The sequence below is a fragment of the Adiantum capillus-veneris genome, chromosome 10 (genome assembly GCF_014529385.1).
Source record: "Adiantum capillus-veneris isolate H3 chromosome 10, ASM1452938v2, whole genome shotgun sequence".
Lineage (NCBI taxonomy): Eukaryota > Viridiplantae > Streptophyta > Polypodiopsida > Polypodiales > Pteridaceae > Adiantum > Adiantum capillus-veneris.
In genome coordinates, this window is record NC_140940.1 from 149,173,038 (window position 1) to 149,187,355 (window position 14,318).

The 14,318-nt window shown below is 43.9% G+C and overlaps 1 protein-coding gene across 1 annotated transcript in view; it reads left to right on the forward strand.

Moving 5' to 3' along the window:
• Positions 1–14,318, forward strand: part of PANK2 (pantothenate kinase 2) — a 132,189-nt gene that overhangs the window by 26,748 nt on the left and 91,123 nt on the right. The gene's annotated exons all lie outside the window — the stretch shown is intronic.

The following is a 14,318-nucleotide window of genomic DNA, read 5'->3' on the forward strand; positions in this document are numbered from 1 at the left end:
CAACTTGTTGCTGCTGAAAATTTGTGAGGCGACAGACACGGGCGTGCTTGTCTAGGGCAGGGCAGGACATGGCTGGATCGTAACGCCCTCCCACAGGGCCGCCCTTCGCCCAGGGGAGGACCACTTCGGCATTGCTCGTAAACCCTAGAAACGGAGAGAGAGAGAGAGAGAGAGAGAGAGAGAGAGAGAGAGAGAGAGAGAGAGAGAGAGAGAGGATATTTATCTTTTGCTGATGGTCTTGTTTGTGGAGCATACATCATATATCCCTCGCATTGTGAGAGTATTGTCAGAGTCTGTAGTATTCGCACATTGCGTTGCTCTCTAGTCAGCCCTCATGTTAAGTGCAGTGGAAGTGATTGATGGTGATAGCTTACGATGAGTGCTCAATACGCACACAAAGTTCCTTTTACTCAATGAGAGAGATGTGCAATAGACTAGAGAGAGGAGAGAATGCAATAGACTAGAGAGAGAAGAGAGAATGCTACTGAGTGAAGGTTTTGCGAGTGATAGAGAGAGAGAAAGAAGACCACCAGATGGGGTCCCGAACCCATCTCCAAGGGGCTCTTTATTGCGAGGGAGGTATTTGCATTGGATTGCAGAAATGCTGTTACAATGGATCTAGATGTTGAGATGCTGATGGGATCTTGGCGGTAGATGCTTGAATCTGGGAGGCTTAGGGTTGACAACTGAAAACGCTAGGGCTTTTGACTTGGATCTACAACTAAGACCAGGTAATAGGCTGATCTGCTAAGGCCGATGTCTGCTTTACATGCTAAACTACATAGGCCAGGTGCAGTATGGGAACACTCCCCTAGTGCCTACACCTAGCTGACACTGGTGGTGCGCATGTGCAATTAGAGGGTATGCAACTTATCTAAATTGCATGGGCATGCAAGGCTCATAAGGGTGCCATAACACTTCCTAGGTTTTCCTAAACCCTAGAAGGACTTAACTCGTCCACATGCACATAGGGTTAGATATGCAGGTGATAAACCCCCCCCCCCCCCCCTTTCAAGGTGAAGTATTGTTACCAAGCTACGCGGATTTCTTGTAGTCTGCCAACAACTTTGGGAAATCTGTGAAGAGATCTTTGTTGGCCCACACTGCTATGTGGGTTCTGCGATACTTGAACTTCAAAAAGTACTTTCATGCTTGCTTTTGTGAACCGCACTGAAAGCGATGGGGGACAAAGTGCTCTGGCTGCATGTCTTTTGCTTCGTCTGTGATCTCGGGTTCCTTCAAGAATCTCCTTGAAACAACTCCAACCAATAAACTGGAAAACATTCTGCATTGACCATGAGTTAGATAACCGCAATTTCATAGACACATCTTTTTCTTTGTCAGGATTGGAAATGGACTATACATCCTAAGTGACTGTGGGTGAAATGCAAATGAAAAATTTAATGGAGTGCCAAACTTTTTGAAGAGTGCTTGTCAACTATGTGACTAAACTTAACTTCTCTATCTAAAACAATCGACCTTGGCAAACCACAAAGGGAAGACTTAACGCTTATGAACAAACGTGCCATCTCTTGTGCTTTGACGGTGTCTTGCTAAGGAATGAGCATGCAAAACTTATTGACTCGATCTACAATGGTGAAACACTACGTACTCCTTGAATGCAGTCTTTCTACTTTTTCTAAAGTGGTCTTTATGCTTCTGTGTCTACTCGTGAGTGAATCATGTGCATTGCACAATATGGATTTTGTACGAGAAGGTAACACACACAGATAGACGATGACGAACATACAAGACCATCACAAATGAGATACTCGGAATCTGTCGGGTTTTTTCATATGAGCAAAAGATACTTCTTGAATGTGTAAGGATTCTAGTTACTAATGTTTAATTAAGTACTTAAACTCATAATTAAGACTTAAGAAACTTGAACGAGGCGAGTTTTACTGCTTGGATCACGGCCAAAGAAGGGGTTTTGTGCTTGTCCATTGTTCACACAAGAATTGGAATCTTTTGAATTTTCAGCTCTTTCAGCGGGTATTAAGGCTTTCAATTGAGAAGGGGGAGGTTGAGGGAATTGTTCCCTCTTAGACCTATGAAGAATCCTCTTGTACAAGAAGGATCAATAAATCTTCAACTATACTACCATCAGATAGAAAGACTCAAATGTAGGGCATGGCTCGCGAGGGGGAACTTGTCCAGCGTCGTGACACTCACGACCGAGTACTCGACTAGGGTCGGATATGTGTGCCACTAAGTAAGCCCATCTTGATATGGTCGATTGCTTTTTAAGATGAGATCCTTTGGAAGCTTCATGTTGCTGCTTTTGTTGCTGATGATTCCAATAAGAAGTTGGTTGCTTAGAACTGAAACATTTCTAAGAATATTCATGCTGAGGCTTTTGCTGCTCGCACGAAGGTACTTTGTGTCTAGTTGTCTTTGAGAAACCATGCTTTGGGTGAGAAAATTTGAGTTCCGAAGCCTTTTGTTTGAGTGGTTCTTCTTGGTCGACCACTGAAGCGTCGGAAGAAGATGACAGAGAAACTACATGTGTAGTTGAAACCGGCCCGTGGGGCGGTAGGCTTTGGCTTTCACCTGAAATTCTTTACTTTAGACACACACAGAGAGAACGTGCAAAGGAAACTTGCGATGGGAATTAACACTTAAGCACACACACGGCTCGGAAGCTAGAATGCTCCGAGCAGACGGCGACAACTTGTAGGCCCTAAAATTGGCGTCCCTTTCGGTATTTCTTTATACTTTGAGAGGGTAAATTACAAAGTAGAGTCTTGGGAATCCTTTACCTGTATGCCACTAGATACCACTTGTTTTGGCCAAATTTCGGCAGCATAACAACCCCAACACTTGCGCGAAACCAATTCCCCTGCTCATACTCACTTCCACTGGCATAAACCCTTTGATTCCTGCCCAAAAACAGTAAATTTAGCACGTTGTATTTATTGGTCTTTGCCCTGTTTTCAGCCCCAAACAGTCCCCGAACTGTCCTCTGCCAGTGGGGCATTGTTCCCAATGTTTCTGACGTCCGTATGGCTGAAAAACAGTCAAATTACAGTGCGTACGCAGCACTGAAAATGCACCTGTACGGTGAGGTTATGACCCTCACCGGTGCCTGCTTTGGAGTAGCAGTTAGCTACCCCTGTTCCCGCTCAAGGAGGCTCTTCCCTTAGCACAAAAGCATGAACCCACACAGCTGCACATCAATCAAATGAAGAGCCCTCTTGTGGAGCATCACATAACTGCACGCAGGGGAGAGAGAGAGCAGTGTGAAGTGTGCAGGGCATCACTCCTAGCACCACATTGTACATTGAGTGGAAAGAAAGCACTCCATAGCTCTTAACTTGTGACAGGTTCTCAATGAAGCATCCCCCCAACATAAATCGAGCGCCCCCTCTTCTGCGCTTGACCTGTAATACATCTGTGAACAAATAGATGCAAAAAGAGGAAGATTTTCATGGCTGCCAAAACCTGCGTATCGCAGCAAAACAGCCCTGTAAACACGCATTTGATGCTTTCCAATGCTGAAAATGAGCTCCTTGGTCCTAGATATAGTCATGGGAAGCTAAAAAATGGAGAGAAATGGCTGAAAATCAGAGTTATCAGCCTCCAAAACTGCTCCAAAAAATCAGTTACGAGTTTTGTTCTCCCAAACTTGGTAAATTGGCCAAAAAGTGCCACTTGGCACTCATGCATGCAATTTCTGCGCATTGGGCTTCCTACTTAAAAATCTCTTAACTGGTGCATCAATTGACTTTGTAGCAAAGTACTAAAGTGTTCCCCTCGTCATTCCGGAGGTAATGACGCAAACACATTTCACGGCCCAAAGTAGCAGTTTCCTAATTTTTAGGAGATGCTTCCGTTGGGCTCCCACTGGTCTTCTGACCATCTATCGTCATTGGGACCGCATTCAAAAGTGCAATGTGGCCCAATTGTTGGATACTTTCTGTTGGTGATCCCACCTTGACTTTATGCCTTTATTGAGTTCACTTCCTAGTATCCACCAACTTGCTAAGTGCAACGGGGGGACCTACATGACCTTGCACTGAGCCTAGACATCCTCTTACTATACGAATTCCAGTGCCGACCAACTTCTCGTCTTCGGGTGAAACTACTGTTCACATTGGCCATACAATGTCCGACCATTTGCAACTTCAAAAAGAGGGTCTCAAAAATTAAACAAAAATCATTGGAAAGAAACCAACAACTAATGTTAGCAGTTGCCACGTCCTCGTGACAGTAGTCCGAGAAGCAGCTGGGTGACTCCGAGAAAAGGTTTGCATTTGCATCTGATCCAAGCGAGTGAATCGATGTGAGGCTTGTTGAAAGTGCTGCCAGCTGCTCTTTGAAAATTGCTATCGAATCCTCGGGTAAAATATTGTCATCGCCATCTTGTGATTCGGCCATTTTCGACTATTCAGCGGAAACTGATACTTCGGGAGCGAAAACTGCATCTGGAACGGGTTTCGTCTTTGGAGTCGGGGAATCGGTACCTATGACGACCTCTGACTCAGGTAGGGGGGATTCTAGAATGAGAATAAGCTCCTGTGAAGGAAGAGGATTTGTCGGCAAGTCTTCTTTGAGAACCTCATCTACATACAAGAGGTACGACACGTGCGCGTCAAAGAATTCGTCTGCCATCGCGCACGCAGAGTGGTGGCGGAGAGTGTGCCAGCGCTGAGGTAGAGGGAGCAAATCTGGCTGTCGCTTGTCATTTTGTGGTTTTTATAATTATCAGATTATTGTTTTGTCCACACTTTATCAAATTTGGGGCGGCCAGGCCAATTTGGGGTTGGCCGGCCACTTCAACTAAACCTTAGTGGTGATTTTTTTTTGTTTAAAGTCTTGCGCTGCTGGTGTCTTACATAAAAACAGCCAGCGCAGAGCTTATTGGTTTTTCAAAGGGGCAGCCCAGCCCAGTGTTTCAGCAGTCCAACGCTTCAGCAATTCAGCCAGCGCAAAGCTTATTGGTTTTTCGAAGGGGCAGCCCAGCCCAGTGTTTCAGCCAACGCTTCAGCAATTCAGCCAGCGAAGGGGCGCGTGAAGAGGTGCGAGCACTGGCTCTTTGCGAAGAGGTGCGAGCACGGGCAAAGGGGCGCGGGAAAATTTCAGCCAAGCAGCCCATTGACTTGCACAAAGGGGTACTTCTCATGGAGGGGAAGGGGTGTGAGCACCGGAGAAGGGTGTTTCGTGGGCTGTCTTGTGTCCTTTCGCGTGAAGGGGTGCGAGTGCGACGGGTACTACCCGAGAAAAGGGCTCTCGAAGAGGCACCAACGGACGGGTTCCCAAAATGCACCGAGTATGCAACCAACACCATCTGTTTGGTTCTTTAGTTATAGAATTGGAACAGAAAAATTCATGTTACCTTATGCTCGTTTGTGTGTGTGTATCACCTTTCTTCTGCTTCCATTCAACTCCGAGAGAGGGGGCAAAGGGTAGCGGCGAGTGTGAGAGGCTCACAACCTTCGGGTCTTGGGAAAAAATTTGCTCCGATACCACTGTAAGGATTCTAGTTACGAATTCTTAATTAAATACTTAAACTCATGATTTAGACTTAAGAAACTTGAACTTGACTCTGAGATAAGACTTCGAAGACTCTATGTTTGATTGATTGATTGTTTGAAAACTGAGTACAATAGGCTCTTTATATAAGAGACGAAGAGTTACGAGTGAACAGTCACCTCTCATGGCGAATAGACATGACTCTAGACGTAGAGACACATCCCTTGGACGAAGAGCTGCAACCATTGGGCAAAGAGTCGCACCCATAGAGCGAAGGGGTATGACCAGTCGTCGAAGGAGTGTGGCTTTTGACGAAGAGGCATGTCCTTTGAGCAAAGAGTCGCAACCATCTAAGCATAGGGGTCCTCCTTGGCATGGCACTTTGCATATCTGCAAATAGGAGTAGGTGTAATACTCTTAACATAGTCGCAATTGGGACAGAACGAGTCCTGTGGACCTCGACTTGAGAGCCGTGAGTGAATCATGTGCATTGTGCTGTAATGGAATTGGCCTATTAACTTGAGAGTAGCGGAAATTAGAGAGTACTTATGTGAAATTACTTTGTGAGCATAGCGGGTGAACATAATTGATGGTAGCAACATAAACATAGCATTTTATTAACTTGGCATGAAGAATACTTTTGCAAGAGAGAGAATTTAGAGAACATGACAACAGTTGAGGACCGGATTTATGTGGAGCCGGTCCCCCCTCCAATAGGCAATTGTATTATAGTTTCTCCCATCAAGAGAGACTTGTTACAATACAATCTTTTATTTCCTTGTGACGTAGGTGATGCAATGAAGATGGAAAGTTTCATGCATCACGAGCATAACATAAACTTTGTGGAAAGCATTAACTATCCCAAGCCTCAGTCCCAAGACCTCAAACACCTTTGAAGGTGGAGAGAGCTAGCAGGGAATGAGAGTAGGCAAGAGGAAGAAGAAACATTTCATAGGAGAAAGAATTAGTTCCTCACTTATCATCACTCTTCTTGCTAGCATACATAATAGCATAGTAATGAAGATGGAGAAGATGGCAAGCTTAAGCATTGAAGCATGGCTCTTGGTTGGATTTGCACTCCATAGCCAAGAGTGTTGTAGGCTCTCAACCTCTCTACTTGCTTGGAGAAGGAGAGGGAGTTCTTGCACTTTGCACTTCACAGAATGAGAGTGTGTGTGAGTGTGTGGGAGAGTATACCCCTCAAGCAGGCCCCCTACTTGCTTTGGTCGACACCCCCTTGTAGCTCATGCTTGAAGCTCATTGGACCTCTCCAGGCCTAGCCAACCACAAGCAAGAGTCATACCAAGCAACAAGGGTAGCCTTGGGACAAGTGTCTCCCTTTCCCCTTTGAGGGAGAGGGCTTGATAAATGCTAAATCAATTAATCAAATTCACTAAATTATCATTGGATCCCTTGGGTGGCCAACCAATAGGCTTGAGGCACACCATGAGGGTAACCTGGCTAGGGGCTTGACATGTGTCATAGTTGGCTCTTGGGCAAGGGGTGCCCTTTGGGAGAGAGAGTGGTCAAGCAACCATCCCCCCTTCTTGCATGGTTCCCCCCCTCCTTGTAGGGATTTGCTTTGACTTTTGTGCCACCTCAAGCCCCTCAACCTTGGGCCTAGTTCTCACCACAAGCTTGGTCCTTAAGCTTCTCAAGCTTGGGTTGGGTTCCCAGCATCTCAAGCATGACAAGCACCTCAAGCATCTCAATCATCAAGCACTTCAAGCATCTCAAGCATCTCAGTCATCAGGCATGACAAGCACCTCAAGCTTGGGCCGGGTTTCCACCTCAAGCACAATCCTAGCTTACCTAAGGTCAAAGGACTTTTAACACTAACTATTGGAGGTCTTCAATGAAGCTAACCCTAAGGTCTTTATGCTCCATTGGTTAGCCTTGCTCTTTGATAGACCATCTCTCATTTGGGCCCCTTTACCATTGGCCCCGTGTTGAGATAGATCTAGAAGCACATGTCTATATTCTAACCCTTGTTCCCGTTTATTCTCTCACATTAAATGATCAGTTTACTATGAGAAAATCATTTGGGTTGGTTAGATATTAGATTTTATGACATTACCTCTCTCTTGAAATCATAGTCGTCCTCGACTATGAGGTAGCAGAGATAAAGCCTTAGTTATTAGTCAATCCTACTTAGTGGGTAGAGGGTTCCTTTTTACCCTATGACATCTTTCCAAGATGGATGACTAATCCATTTGGTGCTTGGGAGGTATAGCTGCCGCAAGCATGTCTGCTATTTAGTCCATTTCATTCTCCCAAGTAGAGTGACAAATTCTACTTGGTGTTTGAGAGACTTCGTCATCACAAACATGATTGTAAGCATGGATACTATTTTAATTTGTGCGCAATAAAAAGAGAACTAGTCCTATAAGACAGAAACATTGGTCATTTAAAAGAAATTTGTACATGTGCTTACTCTAACGTAGCATTGTAAGCATTGACAAGGCTCATACTATCGTTAAGCTGCATTCCTTGCATCCATCTAGTATCTTCAAAAGGATAATTTTTGAACTTAATAAGATACTGTTGGATAATCTTACCATGTCGTAGTACTTTGTCTTCATGCCGAAGAATACCTTCGGGTTGTGTAGTACCTCTTCTTGGTCTTCAACTTCGAGAGGGTCTTCAATAATTGGTTCACTTGGTGGCTCTCTTGTGTAGGATTTAAGTAGGCTCACATGAAAAGCATTGTGTATGAGCCAATGGTTGGGCAACTTGAGCTGGTAAGCAGTCTCATTGATAGGCTTCAAGATTTGGAAAGGACCATAGTATCTTTTTGCTAGCTTAGCATAATACTTTTGATGGCCTGTAGGATTTTTGTCCGTCGTTTACCTTAATCGAGCCTTAAGAAACTTAAGCAAGACCCGATCATTTTCTTTGAACGTTAAGGCCCTTCTGTGCTTGTCAATAGCAGCTTTTTGCCTTTGTTGAAAGATGGATATAGCCTCCTTAATCTTTTGAAAAGATTCTTGTAGGTCATGGCTATACTCATCGGCAACTAAGATCTTCCCATGTACTTTGAGTAGCAAGGGACTTTTAGGTCTTTCCTCAATGATCTCAAAAGGTGCTTTTTCCGAAGAAGTATATACAGTATTATTGGAGGCATACTCTACAAGAGGTAAGTACTTTTTCCATTGTGAGCGTTGATCTACTTCTGTAACATAAGTCTTTAGTAGATCAAGTATCGTAAGGTTGGCTATCTCAATTTGGCCATCCGTTTGTGGCTGATAGGCTGAAGAGAAATTCAATCTTGTTCCTAGATTTTCAAAGAGACCTTTCCAGAAATTACTAGTCATTCTAGAATCTCTATCCGGCACGATGAATGTTGGTAATCCATGGTGTTTGAAAATCTGTGATATGAAAAGAGTTGCCATTTGGTGTGTCTTAATAGTCTTTATGACAAAAATAAAGTGTGCTTGCTTGCTAAACCTGTCGACTATTGTCCATATTCCCGTATTCCCATGGATAGACTTGGGTAATCCAAAGATGAAATCCATGGATATATCTCCCATGGTGAATTTGGGATAGGCAATGGCAGGAGTAATCCAGGTGGCTTCCCTCTATCAAACTTGGTCTTTTGGCATTCTACACATTTTGAAACATACTCTTGTATGTCCACTTTCATGGTAGGCCAATAGAAATACGTCTCTACTCTTCGGAGAGTAGGTTGAATGCCTTTGTGCCTTGCATAGGGAGGAGCATGTGATTCGTACATAACTTTCTCACGAAAGAAATGGGTAATACATAGCCTATTGCCGTGGAGAAAATAACCATCCTGCAAGGTGAATGGTTGCTCCTTCTTCCCCAAAGCAAGGGCTGACATTATGTCTCTAAAGTCAGGGTCAGTAGCATACTCATCTATCATAGAAGATAGATGAGTATGGTTCCTCTTTCTTCCCCAAAGCAAGGGCTGACATTATGTCTCTAAAGTCAGGGTCAGTAGCATACTCATCTATCATAGAAGATAGATCATTGTGAGTAGCTATAGACACCGCATTAACTTTTGGTTGTCGTGAAAGTGCATTGGCTACTTGATTGTGCTTACCAGCAATGTGAGCAATATGGAAATTAAATTGCGAAAGAAAATTTGTCCACCTCGTTTGTTTGTTGGAAAGCTTGGTTTGCATCATGAAATACTTGAGACTTCGTAGAATAAATGGAGTCCCCAATAAGTAGTGCTTCCATGTGTCTAGGACATGTAGAACAACTAAAAGCTCTTTCTCATAAATGCCGAAGACTCGTTCATCCATGTTGAGCCTTCTGCTCTCATATTCTATGGCATGCCCTTCTTGAAGCAACACTGCTCCAAGGCAATCACCCAAGCACCACATTGGACCTCAAATGGCTTTGAGAGATCCGGACGCATGAGGATTGGTTGGGAAGTAAGATTCTCTTTGAGCTTATCAAAAGCATTTTGCTCCTTAGCAATCCATACATACTTAACATTCTTCTTAGTTAAGTCATGTAGTGGTCCTGCTATTTGAGAGAATTTTGCTATGAAGCGTCTATAGTATGCGCATATACCAATAAAGCTTCTTAGCTCATGTAGATTCCTTGGATTAGGCCATGCTTTTATTACCTCTAACTTCGATGGATCCATATGGATACCATCTGAGAGATAATATGACCTAGGTATTGAATCTCTTGAAGGAAAAATTCGCTTTTCTTTTGGTTGAGAAAAAGCTTGTTCTACCTCAATGCTTGAAAAATCACTTGGAGATGTTGCTTATGTTCCTCCAAAGACTTGGAGTAGATGATGATATCATCAAAGAATACACCAGTGAATTTACGGTAGGGTCTAAAATTTTTCTCGAAAGTCGCTGGTGCATTAGTCAAGCCAAAAGGCATGACTAGATATTCATAAAGGCCAAACGTTGTGCAAAACACGGTCTTTAAGATATCTTCATCCACTATCCTTATTTGATGATAGCCACTTTTAAGGTCAATCCTACTGAAGTAGGTAGAGCCTTTGTAGCTTATCAAACAGATCTTCTACCTGAGGCACGGGAAATCTGTTTTTGATAGTAATAATACGATTTAGTGCTCGATAGTCCACACACATACGGTATGTACCATCTTTCTTTTGTACTAAAAGGACTGGAGAATAAAAGGGAGAGGAGCTAGGTCTCACCATCCCTTTGTTAACCAATTCTTGTACTTGCTTCATGATCTCCTCTTATTGAGCTTGAGAAACTCGATAGGGAGGCTTGCTAGGCGGTGAGCTTCCTGGAAGGAGCTCAATGCTATGGTCATCATCCCCTCGTTTTGGAGGTAAGTCCATAGGGATATCATCAATGAACACATCTTGGAATCCTTTTAGAAAATTAGACAAGTCTAAGTCTTCTTGATTCCTAACATTTACATTTGATGAAACATTAGGATCTTTTAGAGACTCTTTGACAAAAATTATGTATGCAGAAACAAAGCTCTTCATTGATTTATCAAAAGCAAGAGGATTTACAAGTGGTATAGTACGACCACACTTACTAGCATCTATAGACATGTTCTTTCCCCTGTAGGTGAAGTAGATTCTCCTTTCAGGGAACTTCATGTTCGCAGCCATGCGATCAAACCATGGCACTCCTAGGATATCATCCTCATGTTGGAGAGGAGAGATGAAAAGTCTTCTTTGTCGACATAGCTTTGGACATGAAGCCTCAACTTCCCAATCAAGGGAGTAACGGAGGCTTGCTGTCCCTTGAAAGTTGTGTCAGCCGTTACAATATTTCCCATCTCAAAGGCTTGAATGCCCAACTTGGTGGGCAACTCCGTTGATATGAAGTTGTGAGTAGAGCGAGGGTCAAACAAGATGAAGGCACCACGCTCCCTTACCTTTCCCAAGCATAGAAGAGAGATGATCCTTTGAAAAATGAGCATCCTTTTTTGGAGCTTCTATAATAGAAGCCCTAGGAGTCTCATTGCGATGATTTTTCTTGGGGCAAGAACGATAGCCATGTCCTTGCTCCCCACACTTAAAACACTTATGGTCCTTGCGAAAGGCTTCAAGCTCTTCAGGAGAGAGTTTGTTTTTGCATTTGTAAACTCCCTTCTCCTTGGACCGATTGTTGTTGGAAGTGCCTTGGGAAGAATTTTGGGCGTTGGTTTTCCCTTTTGCATCATTTTTATCTTTGGTTTCCATGGGCTTGACATTCCGTCCAGCCCCTTGTTAGAAATTGATGCGTGAAGCAACCATGGTGTGATGGATTACTTCGGTGATAGAACTAGGCCGTTGAGAGTTGATGTATTTGGCCATCACATAATTGTTGCTTTTCCTCGACAAAGTCTATCTTTTGGAAGACAGTAGCCTTGAGATGTAAATCCCAAAACTTGTCTACATATTTGTGGATAGACTCATGGGAGAGAAGCTTTAAACTGCGCCATTTGGTGAGCACTTTCTCCTTTGCATCGCTTGTCACCAGGAGGTGTATTTTTCCTGTTGCCTTCAATAAATAAGTACTAGATACTTTTATTTATTTTTATTTTTACTCGTTTCCCGGGACCCTTGTTTAGGTGCAATTGGACATTGCATGGCCAGTGCGAAACGGCTGTGGCCGAATAGGTTTCTCACATCGGGAGTCTTGGTCGGTCAGTCTGGGACTGGTCGGGCCAGTTAGCACTGAATTCTAATGAGTATGAAAGCCTGTGCCCGCCAAACGAAATCTGGGCCACTCGGAAAGTCACTTACAACATTATAAGTGAGTGGGAACTAGGGAATTAACTCAAAGGGGCAAACTGGACACTTGGCAGGAGGAGGTCAATCTGCAGGACACCTCAGCAAGAGGAGGCGCCCAATTTGAGAGGGGGGCTGATTTTTCACTAATAAGTGACCTACAGTGTGTGTGTGAGTAGTGGGTGTAGGTCTACAGCTTTAATGGAAAGCTTGCCTTCTCCTCTGTCTCATGTAGCACGATGACTTGCTCTCGTGCATCTCTCTCTCCCCTTTGGCACATATGGTAATGCCCCACTAGTTGGGCTACTCAGATGAACATGTACAGTTTTGGGGGTTTATGCGCGTTTGCCAAGGCTAATCCCCCACAGGTACGCATAGTTCCATCGCGAAAGATTGCGAGTTCGGAGAGTTTTCTCACGTGAAAACTTGTCCAATTCACAGGGGAAATGTCCCATTGCGTGCGGGAGCCATTGGGACACGCATGGGCGTGTTCGCTCCGCTAAAAACGATCCGAAACAGCGAATTACAGCCTGTTGTGTTTTTCTGCATTTCTGCAGGTTTAGGATTTCGCACCTAAATTGCAAGGGAACCTCGGGGGAGCCTCATGAGAGCCTTGGGATGCATGTACAGGCTTTTGGGCACCCGGTAGTGAAAAACAAAGAATTACAGCCCGTTGAATTTCTGTGACAGCTCACTCGAAAGCTTCCAGATAGCGAGGGAATCCGTCCTAGACAGGTGCTTTTGACCTACAGGAGTTTTTGCGTCGTTATGCTACCGAAATCCGGTCGAAAACCTGCGTTTTCAGCCCTCGCCAGGTTTGGACAGCTTTGTGAAAGCTTGTGCTAAGTGGTCGGATTGTCTACCTTAATTTGAATAAAGAAACACCGAAAGGGGCGCCAATCTTTGGGGCCTACAGGGTGTCGGTCTCGTGTGCGCAGTGACATTCTAGTCACTGGACGCAACTGTGTTCTCTTCCCTTCTCAGTGCTCTGTGTAAAGTTAACAGGTAATTGAAATAGTACTGCCCTCTACGTTGTACAAGCCGGTTATATGGTTCCATTGCCGGGAAAGACTCATGTCCTTGATGTAAAGCTTAAAGGCGAGTCTGTTCCAAGTATTTCTGCTTCTGCTATTTCATCTGTTATAAAGAATCATCTTTCTGCGTACTTGATCTTTGCAAAAGAAGTACCTCAAGTTGTATCTAATTTGTCTACCTTAGATAAAGAGAGGTCAACTGTTTTGAGTGGTTTCAGTGATTGTTTTTCGGACTCTTTGCGAGAGGAGTTACCTCCTGAGAGACCTGAGGATCATACCATAGATCTTGTGCCAGGTTCTAGTCCACCGAATAGACCACCATACAGGGTTAGTGCAGCCCAGCAGAAAGAGATTATGAGTCAGGTCAACGAGCTTTTAGAGAAGGGGCTGATTTAGCCCAGTTCATCTCCTTTTTGTTCACCTGTACTCTTAGTGCAAAAGAAGGATGATTCATGGCGCATGTGCATTGACTATCGCGCCTTGAATAAGAATACCATCAAGAACAGGTTCCCCATACCGAGGATAGATGACATTCTTGATCGGCTTGAAGGAGCGTCATTGTTTACAAGGATAGACCTAAAGAGTGGCTACCATCAGATACGCATTAGGCCAGAAGATGTCCATAAGACTGTGTTCAGGACAACATTTGGTCTCTATGAGTTTCTTGTCATGCCATTTGGTCTCACAAATGCTCCTGCCACGTTTATACAATGATGGACAGAATTTTTAGACCACATAGAAACTTCATGGGTACCTTCTTTGATGACATGATTGTCTATTCGAAGTCTAAAGAGGAGCATAGGGATCACTTGACTGCAGTTTTCAATGAGTTATGTAAGAATAGGCTACTCATTAATGCGAAGAAGAGTGAATTCTTTTTGCAAGAGATTCACTTCCTTGGGCACATTGTTTCAAAGGATGGGGTACGCATGGATCCCGCTAAAGTGGAAGCAATTAGGTCATGGCCAGACTTGAAGTCCGTACATGACATTCGAAGCTTTCTAGGCTTATGTTGCTACTACAGGAGGTTCATCCGAAATTTTGCAGAGATTGCTTCTCCACTCCATGCACTGCAAGGAAAAGGAGTTACTTTCAAGTGGACAGCCAAGGAAATTTTAGCG